Raw genomic sequence first — 7500 nt, 5'->3', positions numbered from 1 at the left:
AGTAGAGAGGAACCTTTTGAAGGCAGTCCCTCCACGAACCCTTGATCTAAAGATAGAAAGAGAAATAGAGAGAGATGTCTATTAACCCTTTCATTAAGCTGCCTTGTAAACTAGTGGGGCAGATTGGCTCAATTTTTCATAAGAATCTTTCACTTGATGATACAAGCACCAAATTTGGCACAAATGACGTTCAGGACCTACTTTTCAAGAAAAGTACGATCTCCAGCTGAAAATCCAAGATGGCTGCCACTTTTCAAGATGGCCGCCATGGCGAACACCTATCAGCGCTATTTGCTAAGTGGAACTCCAATGTGCATTATTTCTAAAAGGTCTGAAAAATAATCTGGAAGTATTTTAACAAATTGAACTTATTTGTATGTTTTTAATTCAAATAAGGCCACCCTTTTTCAAGATGGCTGCTGTTAAATGGCAGTAAATATGTTTATTAACCAAAATCTGTCTTTGTAAGCTGTGTTGTCAAAACTTAAAGGTCCATGGTTATGTATTTCATCAATGTAATCAAATGCTACATATGCTTGTATTGCTTTTATGAGAGTGATGTCAAAGCACAACCAAGATACATTGGTGACATCACTGCTGGGAAACTCAGCATGGGGTTCAACGCTGCCTTGTAGTGTACTAACTGTAGTTGTAGTTACTACTAATTGTTGCAGTCTGAACTAACTTAACAGTAGTATACTTTAGTTTCCCAAATGCTATCTAATTAGCCACATATGCATCTCAACTAGAAAATGTAGTTAGTTGTAGTGTAGTTGTTAGATAGCCGCGCCTGAATTGACAGGATGTGCCAGCGCGGGAGAGCCGAGCCAAGGGTGACGGGGCTTTAGTCACCCGGAAGGCATACAGATCGCACGGGATCTAAACGGCGTTGGATGAACAATCAACGATCGGGCTAGGTGTAGGGCACCAGGTGCCTGAACCTAGTTGCATCCCATACATCAATGTGCTTAGATGTTTTGTACAGTTAGGCGGTAAAAGGATAGCCCCTCGGCCTTAACTGTATACGCAAGATGTCTACGAACAACCCATTGAGTAGTGGAGCCAAAACTGACTGGGGAAAGTGTTGTCTCTGTCAGACAGACACGAAAAAAGAGCTTAAGTCTCCTCCAACGCGTTATGCATGTAGCTCTGATGGCTATTCCATGATAGCCGTGAACATACCTAAATTTCAGCCAATCAACCTATTGCCAATCAAGCTAGATGGAGTTGGCTGTGTTCTCATTGGTCAGGTCTTTCAGAGAGGCTAACTTCACATTGTAGTGCGAAGCACTATCTGCTCTTATGCCCTTCTTTGTCGCAAACAACAATGTGAACTATGCTAGATGGCTCCCCGTTCACCTCAGAGACATGGTCTCCTTGGAAGACAACTCATCCTGCGGTGTTCCATGAATTCCAACTTGGCAAGTTTGTGGTCCACAAGACTCACAGGGAGTTTTCTAGCATAGCCATCGACAAAGCTAATGCAGTGGTCAAAGGTGATGGTGGTGCCATTGGCATTACTGAGGATCCATCTGCACTGAGACAATGGATGGTGTCTGGACCAGAGGTTAGACAGCTGGTCAACCAATCTGAGTTGGTTTCCCAGGCCAAAGCAGGGAATAAGGATATCAGACATCATGAGCAGATCATCCAGTCTCAGAAGTCATTCATTGACAGAGTGGTGCAATGAAGGACCTTGGCAATCCTTTCCTGGAGGAGTCCAAGGACCTTCTTTCACTGGACACAAAGATCATTGCACATCCCAGTGCTGCAGAGCTTGTTCGTAGTCACTTTGAGAAAGGCGAAGCTGCCTTTAAAGACTTCTTCAATGGTCTAGGTGATGAGGCTTCCTTCTACAAGCCCATCAAAAAGAACAAAACTGACTTCTTCCACCACCAAGCAGCTGTAGCTTCCAGTGACAAGAAGAAGCAGGTCCTGAAAAGTGACTGCAACCTGTTCTCACAGCTGTTCATATCGTGCCAAGCACGAGAGTGTGATCTTTCAGAATTCTTCAAGCATGAGAATCAGTCTTTTCCTGCAGCACTGAGTGACACAGGTAATCTCTATCCTGAAAAGAAGTCTGACCTTGTCGGCATTCTGGAAGATATCATTTCTGTTCCTGAAACTCAGCCTGACTGTGACACTATCATAATTGATGGTTCTGCTCTTGTCCACTCACTGTCTCAAAAGACATCAAAGACCTTTGAAGAATATGCTGTTCGTGACGTAGTGCCTAAGATCCAAAACTATTCACTGAAGTATAAGCAAACAGATATCATTTTTGATGTATACAAGACATCAAGCCTCAAGGCTGAAACGAGGTTAAAGTGTGGCAAAGGAACTCGGCGCAGAGTGACAGACAAAAGCAAGCTACCGCCCATCTGGTCGAGCTTCCTCAGAGATGGTGAAAATAAGACTGAGCTATTTGACTACCTAGCAGACAAGATTGTGTCCATGTGTCCCAACAATATTGTAGTTGTGACCAAGGGTGGACAGGCATTGTCAAACAAGACCATCAATCTTGAAGGGCTAAGTCCTTGTAACCATGAAGAAGCTGACTCCAGGATATTCACACATGCTCTTCATGTGGTCAAGCATCAGAAAAAGTCTGTATTGATCAAAACATGTGACACAGATATTCTGATGACCGCAGTCAGTGTGTTTGCAACTCTTCAGGATGCAGGTCTAGAGACTATGTGGGTTGAATTTGGTCAGGGTCAGGCCATCAGATGGTTTCCTGTTCACGATCTAATAGACAGTTTTGGTCCACAGAAAGCTATTGGTATGTGCTTCTTTCATGCCTTCACTGGCTGTGATGTAGTGTCAGCCTTTCGAGGTAGAGGCAAGACAATGGCATGGCAAACATGGGCTGTTTGCCCTGAAGTGAGCCCAGTCTTCAAGAAGCTCAGCCAATATCCACCTACCATAGAAGATGCCGACCTCAAAATTCTTGAAAAGTTTGTTGTTACCATGTACGACAAGCACAGCAACACGATCAAGGTTGATGAGGCAAGACTACACTTGTTCGCTCGAAAGCAGAGATCTTACGATTCTATTCCACCAACCAGTGCATCTCTCACTCAGCATGTTAGACGTTCTGCCTTCCAGGCAGCTTGTATATGGGGCCGGGCAACAGTCCTGAAAGTCCTGCCAACTGGGGCTGGCATAAGAATGGTGAAGGCTGGGCAGTTCTGTGGTCAACACTCCCACCCATTGCTCAGTCGTGCCATTAGCTGACGAAATGTCGCTGCACAGGTCAATGTCGCGGACCATGCAAATGCTACCGCTACACACTGAAGTGCACACAACTATGTTCCTGCAAATGCAAGGGGTAAAAGGACTGGTCACGGGTAAATTCAAGCAAGCCAATTCAGTCTGTACTGCATGCTGTATTGAATGATAGCTAGCACATGATATCACATCAGTATGTTTACCCGAGTCGTTTTTCGTCAGAAAATTGTTATATCATCACAGTATTAGACAAATATGATATTGGGAATGCAGAATTGGATTATCTGTATCTAGAAACATATATTTGCATGAATAGATCATAAAAATGGCATCATGACATTAGCATTTACGCTAAATTCTACTGTACACCCATGTCAGCGGCAGCCATCTTGAAAAATGGTGGCCATTTTGTTTCTGAAGTTGGAGATTGTACTTTTTTTGCAAAAGTAGGTCCTGCTGCACAATCGTGCCAAATTTGGTGCTTGTATCACCAAGTGAAAGATTGTTTCAGTAATGTGGCCAACTAAACCTCTTCCTGTAATCTTTAAAATATCAGAGTTCTTGTCATCCTAAAGTATTCTAATAAAATCTTTCATGTAAACAAGAAGCTATATATGCGCAGGAGGAATGAAAAACAGATGGGGCATGGGTACATTGGTAATCAGATATGTGTTTATTATAGAACACATAGTAGTAGTAGGTTGGCCTGGGCACCAGCCATCCGTTGAGATATTACCACCAGAGTCATTGGGTCCTTTGACTGGCCAGACACAACAAAACTGGAACCCCCCTCTCTGTTTACGGTTTATTTTTCTTTGCCTACACATATATCGAATAGTCTGGCCTATTCTTTCGACATTCTCTTCTGTCCTCATACATCTGACAACACTGAGATTGCCAAACAATTCTTCTTCGCTGAAAAAGTTGACTATAATCTTGGGTAGTGTTATAGCCTCTGTACTATAGTCTTCCACTGGTTTGGTTTAGAGTTCTCTTGCTTGAGGGTATACTTGGGCACATTATTCTATTTTATCATTCTATATCTTGTTATTTCTCGTTTTTCTTTATGTTCTACTTATAAGAGGTCTAATTTAATGTAGTTACTATTCTAAAATCATTTTATTTTGATGATTCGTTACTTTTCTTGTAGTTTGTTTATTTCCTTGTTTCGTTTCCTAACTGGGCTATTCTTCCCTGTTGGAATCCTTAGGCTTATAGCCTCCTGCTTTTCCAACTAGTGTTGTAGCTTAGCTACTAATAATAGTAATCATAATATTGCCAAGAAAACCTCTCTACACAAGGGCCTATCTATTATCATTGATTGGTCTCAGTCTGCTACCCAGCAGACCACCCCGTTGTGAGTACAGCATCTTTTATTATCATGATGATGATGATGAAGATGATGATGATGATAATGATGACTATTATTATTATCAATTATTATCATTATTATTATTATTATTATTTCAGAAGTAGACCCAGTTTTAGGCAAGTTTCATTAAAAATTACAACTGCCTCAGTGGCCTTTATCTCGTAGTTGAGCTTCTCAATTGCTTGGATTTTTCTTCTTTCATCAATACTGCATGCCACCAGTAACAGAGCTACGCTGGTTATTAGGGGGAAGCAAAATACATAAAAAACTATATAATTTCTTTCCTCTTTTTTTTTTTGAAGTGTCGGGCTAGCTTAATAGAAGAGCCATGGATGGCCGGTGGTTTATAAAGAGGTCTTTCCTTATCTGTTTCTTTATCTTTTCAAAACTCTCCTAATTCTCCTCCCTTTAGTTGAAGTGGCTATCCAGGAGGGCATTTAGTCTTCCATGGTGTATCGGCTCCGCCAAGTTGACCAGTTTTTACAACTTTTTATCTATAGTCTATGGGTTTCATCAATAACTTTATTTTTATTTCTGTACTTATGGTTTCTGTTACCATTATTGTTAGATTAGTTTCTAAGTATGATGAATCTTTTTTTATTGCCATTAATCCATAGCCTGCCTGGAGGCACTGAGCGAAATGCAGGACCAGTACGTCTTAGACTTAGTCAGTGTGGTACACTGTATTAAAATATCCGTGGTCTGCATGCAAATATTCGAGACCTTACAGTTATGTACAGACAATATGATATTCTTTTGTGCTCAGAAACTTTGGTTTCTAATATGAGGCCCTCATCCGAGCTCCTTATAACTGGTTTTCAGAATTCAATAATTTTGAGACTGAATGCCATTCTAGGGCAACGGGAATGATGGTTAATATTAGGACAGAATATCCTGCATCTCAAGCCTTGCTATGAATGTGGCAGGCATAACAACTTTTATTTGTGTTCAATCTACCAACATCCTGACATGGATGATTCTATCTTCGACTGTTTTCTTACTATTATGGCTAAGATACAAGATGATAGAAAGGGCTCTTTTGTATTTGTTGGTGATTTCAGTGCTCACCATAGGGAGTGGTTAAATTCGGTTTCTCATTGCATATGCAGATGATGCTACTCTCTTCGCATCAATTCCATTTCCTGAATGTAAATCTGGGGTTGCTGAAACCCTTAATAGAAATCTAGCTAAAATTAGTGCATGGTGCCAATTATGGGGCATAAGTTGAATCCTAATAAAACTCAAAGTATGATTATCAGTAGGTTAAGGATAGTGACTCCTCAACATCCTGGTCTCAGAATTGATAATGATTCTTTAGTTCTGCGGGACTTTTAAAATTCTAATTAGGATTCTCGACAGAAAATATACTTTTGAGAAACATGTTAAGTCTCTCTCTTCTTCAATTGCACAAAACATTGGCTCATTGAGAAATTCTTGTAAGATTTTTGGTGATCAATCTATTTTGAAGATGTGTTTGGATTCCTTGATTCTACCTTGTTTAAAATATTCTTCTCCTGTCTGATTTTCAGATGCAGATTCTCATCTTAATTTGTTGGACAGGAACTTAGGGTCTACTAAATTCTTATTCCTAATCTAAATATTAATCTCGGGTATCATCGTTTAATTAGTTCGTCATGGATGTTGTACAAGATTTTTCATAATTCTGACCATCCTTTACATTCAGATCTTCCCGGACAGTACCATTCCGTTCGTAATACTAAGAATGCAGTTAATTCTAATAGGCATGCCTTCTCCATCCTGAAGCTTAATACTACACAGTATTCTAGAAGTTTTTATTCCAGCTGTGAACAAGTTGTGGAATGATCTTCCTAATCAATTAACTAAATCAGTAGAACTTCAAATGTCCAAACTTGCAGGAAATCTTTTTATGTTTAACAGGCTAACATAAGTATCTTTATATTGTTTATATATGAAGTCTTTTAAAATCTAGATTGGGAAAAATGTAGGAATTAATATTAATGGGGAATACCTTAACAACTTGAGATTTGTAGATGATATACTTGTGTTTAGAAAATCATGGCAGAAACTGCAAAAGATGATAGAAGATTTGAATAGAGAAAGCAGAAATGTAGGACTGAAAATGAATATGAGTAAAGCTAAGATAATGTTCAATGGGAATTATGTACTTAAGACACAAAGTAATTGTTTCCCCAGAGAAGGAGACCATATTAAAAGAAGTATAAGAATGGGATGGAGAGCTTTTAGAAAACAATTTATGAAAAGTATAATGCTACTTCCTCTAAAAAGAAAATAATTTAATCAGATGGTCCTACCAGTTCTAACTTATGCATCAGAAACTTGGAGCCTTCCTAAAGTTTTGGAACATAAGCTAATTACAATCCAGGGAGCTATGAAATAAATAATGAGGGGAATAACACTAAAAGACAGGAAAGAACAACGCTGGTACGAGAGCATGCTAAAGTAGAGGATATTCTAACAATATCTAATAAAAAGAAAGGACGTGGCAAGACCATATATTGAGAATGACAGATAATAGATAGACCTTGCAAAAGAAGCAGAAGAAGGAAGAGAAGACGTTGGATTGATGAACTAAGAAAGATTGAGGGTATGGCCCTGCAGAGACATGTCTGAGGTCTTTGTTCTGCAGTGGACTAGTAACAGTTGATGTTGCACACACACACACACACATATATATATATATATATATATATATATATATATATATATATATAATATCTATCTTCATTATCATCTTCTACGCCTATTAACGCGAAGGGCCTCTAGTTAGATTTTGCCGGCCGTCCCATCCTTGAGCTTATAATTCGATAGTTCTTCATTCATTCTCTACTTCACGCTTCATAGACCTCAGCCAAGTAGTACTAGCCTGGGTCTTTCAATTCTTCTAGGGCCTTGTG

This window comes from Palaemon carinicauda, chromosome 24, assembly GCF_036898095.1.
Source record: "Palaemon carinicauda isolate YSFRI2023 chromosome 24, ASM3689809v2, whole genome shotgun sequence".
NCBI lineage: Eukaryota > Metazoa > Arthropoda > Malacostraca > Decapoda > Palaemonidae > Palaemon > Palaemon carinicauda.
Note: the sequence above shows the minus strand (reverse complement) of the source record.